The 3,507-nt window shown below is 40.0% G+C and overlaps 1 long non-coding RNA gene across 1 annotated transcript; it reads right to left on the reverse strand.

Annotated features, from left to right (window-relative positions):
- Positions 1 to 1,542: 1,542 nt before the first annotated feature.
- On the reverse strand, positions 1,543 to 3,066 carry LOC144380983 (uncharacterized). Its single transcript, XR_013445367.1, has 3 exons — positions 3,013 to 3,066; positions 2,503 to 2,620; positions 1,543 to 1,599 (listed from the first exon to the last, which is right to left on the reverse strand). It is a non-coding gene; the product is annotated as an uncharacterized LOC144380983 (long non-coding RNA).
- Between the last annotated feature and the right edge of the window lie 441 nt (positions 3,067 to 3,507).

A 3,507-nucleotide genomic window follows, 5' to 3' on the forward strand; every position in this document is an offset into this window, starting at 1 on the left:
GATGCTGAAGAACAAATACAGAATTCACAGAATGGAAGAAACTTTCACCATATGCAATGATTTGGGATGCCATTGGTAGTAAGTATGCTTTTCGTCATAATTATTGACAACTGACTGTACTTTAATCAAAACGAGGAGTTGCTGGGATTCTTCTGTGCTTTATAGTGTGCTTTACAGTCATGTGTTAGTTATTTTTATCTTAATTTCATAAAGTTGTTGCTCACTTCGCCAAGAGCCATGTTCAAAATAGGAAACAGAGTAGTTGAAAACTCTTATCTTTGTTATATGATTTTGTTGAGTACATGGAAAGTCAATAGATTTAATCTTTATTATCAGTCAGATAGTGTGGGCAGCATTGTATTTTTTAAGGATTCTGAATCATGACTTAGAGGACTTGGACCAGAATCTCAACTCTGCCACTAACTGGTTGAAGCTGATCGTAGGAACTTGGAAACTCTTAACCTCTGTGGAACTCAGGTACTTTATCTGTGAAATAGGGCTAGCAAAATGCTCAGCCTTTTTTTAGGTTTTGAGGCTCATTTCCGATAAATTGAACATTTAAAGAGTGAAGAGTTATAATGTTATATCAAAAGCATAAAAATAGGTGGTTTGGTGTCACCATGCATTGATGAATCGGTGGCATTTGTAGTAAATATCCCCCTTAAACCCTGATCTCCCTTCTCTCCTGTTTTCAGCTAGAGTCCTCTAGAATCTAGAATTACATTTCAAGTTATAACTTGGCTGAGAGGGAGTATCTGAGGTCCTTCTATCAGGTGAGACACAGTGACCACCAGCCCAGCCCTTGCGGCCTGATGCCCAGGGCTACATATCTTCGGGAAGGAATGCAACAGGAAACTTGTAGAAATAATAGACCCATGTAGCCGACAGCCTGGGCTGCAAGCAAGCTTTTGGAATCTATAGCAGGGCTCCTTATTCTTAATGACATTTTTTCCTGACTCCCATCCTGTACTTGGTACAGGTTAAATCTTTGTCCTGCTTCTCATACTTTGGGCCAGCAAGAAGCAGTGGTTCCAGTTCTCTCAGGTTTGGAAACTGGGCGACAATGAGCCCAGAGATTTCAACCTTAGTTTGGTTTGACCTAGTTGATTGATTCCTGCTCTCTCCAGTGGATAATACGGGAGCCTTCTTAATCCTGATCACTCTCTGTTACCCAAGCAGGAAATAGATATTGTTTTGCTTATTGGCTTAGTCAGAAGGGCATCTTATGACTAGTTAGGAGAATCAGATGAACCTTGAGGTCAGGTAGAGCATAGTCTACTTGGACAGGACAGTCTGAGCATTGCCCTTGAGAGCTGGAGATTGGTGTAGAGCAAAAGTCTAAAGAGTATAGGAAACCCTGAGTTGCTCTGTGACATTGAACAGTAATTTCACCCCTTCTGGGACTCACTTTTCTCATACATAAAATAATAATTTCTGAGGTTCTTTTTAGTTTCCCCTTTTCCTTCTCACCCCTATGATGACATCTACAATTTATCTATAAAATCCTAACTCTACCATGCAGTATGGATAGGTTACCTTGGTGAACACAGGGGCTACAACACAGGTGGGTCTGGACAGGCTGCTGCAGGGACTCTGCATCTGGTTTAAGAAATAGAAGAGACAGGGTCGCCTGGGTGGCTCAGTCGGTTGAGCGTCCGCCTTCGGCTTGGGTCATGATCCCCGGGTCCTGATCCCGGGGTCCTGGGATTGAGCCCCATGTCCGAGAAGTCTGCTTCTCCCTCTGCCCCTCCCCCTGACTCATGCTCTCTCTTGCACACGTGCTCTCTCTCACTCACTCAAATAAAATCTTAAAAAAAAAAAAAACTAGAAGAGACACTCTCATCCATACTGCCAAGGCCCTGAAACCTAGAAGCATGGTGCCCGTGAACCAACAATCAGTTTTAGGTGCTACCAACCACACCCCAAGTGTCCTCTTTAAAAAGGTTAATGCTTCTAATTTAAATGTCATTTTGGGTATCTGCTCCAATGCCACCCTTTTTTTTCCTCTGTCCTCCAGCATTCCATCAGCTGAGATGGTGAAATACAGCACCAAGCAATTACACTTGAGAGATGAATTTTGACACTTATTTAGAGACTGTATATAAAACGCATAAATAACTTGTAAATTTTACTGACTAGATTTTTTTTTCCCTTCTCTATACAGTTGCTCTTGTCTGTTAGGTTTTTGTAAAAGCATCTCCCCCCCCCCCCTTTTTAATTAAAAGGGAATTCATTCCGTGGATAGTTGGAATACTCTGTTATGGGCCTGAACTCCTAGAAGCCAACTGTGGCTATGGTTTGGCACACAGACAAATGGCCAACCCACAGAACTACCATGGAGTTATTTCTGAGACCCATGGATTTCTTTTCTTGTTCTATTTGAGGTTATGCAATTGTAGGCTCTCCTCATGTATACTTTCAAGAAAGTTGCATTGATTCTTTTTCTCTGGGCCTGTGTCTCCACACTGGAGCCCCTAAGAAGGCTTTTAAGACTGAACATACCCTTTGGGGGTCAATACACAATGGTTGAACTAAGGTAGAGTAACTTGATCTGATGTTGGAGGTTTCGTTAACCAGGGAACTGATGGTCAAAGAAACTCTAGTGGTTTTCTTCTTTATCCTGTTGTGGAAACAAAACCAAACACAGTCCAGTGAAAGAAAGATTAGAGTCAGCTTTGATAGAAATGCCTCACTGTATTCATTTGGCATGAATCACATTTTTACTTCTAAACCTTATTTTTTCTTGATTTGCATAATAATTTCAGTTTTTTCCTTTTGATCAGTTAGTGGATTATGGCTCCTGATAGTTTTGCTTTAAATTTCCTTTGTCTTGTCTGATAATCAGTGAGCTGTTACTAAACACTTATGCAGAAGAAATAATTTATAAAGCAAATAATCACTTTAAAATTTGGAACATTTTAGGGGTTTTTTTTTGGTGTATTTTTTAAAGTAGAATTTCCCCTATATTCATATGGCAACAAATGCACATTCACATGCACATTCTGTACTTACTCTGACATTTCTGTAGCATATTCCAAGCACAATCACAGAGAGAAATGTTTTCTTTCCTCTTCCCTTGTAAGAAAGAGAAAAAAGAAGTTCTGTCTAGATCTCACTGGCATTTAATAAAATTTAGTTCGCCTGTATTGTATGCACAGTAGGACTAGCAAATTAGTTAGTTATGGGCAACAGGTCAATCCAGAACATCTGAATTTTTGACTAAGCGTGGAACTACTTTAATATTCTCAGTTTAAAAAATCCAGACGTTTACCTTTACAGAGCTATAGTGGTTGCACCCAGAAGAGCTATTGAGTCATTTCCCAAAAACAATACTTTATAGGGCCGATATTGTTGTCTTGTGAATTTGTGTTTTGGTCGGAAGTCTTCAGCATATTTGTTATAATAAAAAATCTTTTGACACATTGCCTCAATCCCAGGACCCCGGGATCAGGACCCAGGGATGTGTTGAAGGATGTTGTCAATCTTCATATTATCTCTATGAGTACT

The sequence above is a fragment of the Halichoerus grypus genome, chromosome 2 (genome assembly GCF_964656455.1).
Source record: "Halichoerus grypus chromosome 2, mHalGry1.hap1.1, whole genome shotgun sequence".
NCBI classification, from domain to species: Eukaryota; Metazoa; Chordata; class Mammalia; order Carnivora; family Phocidae; genus Halichoerus; species Halichoerus grypus.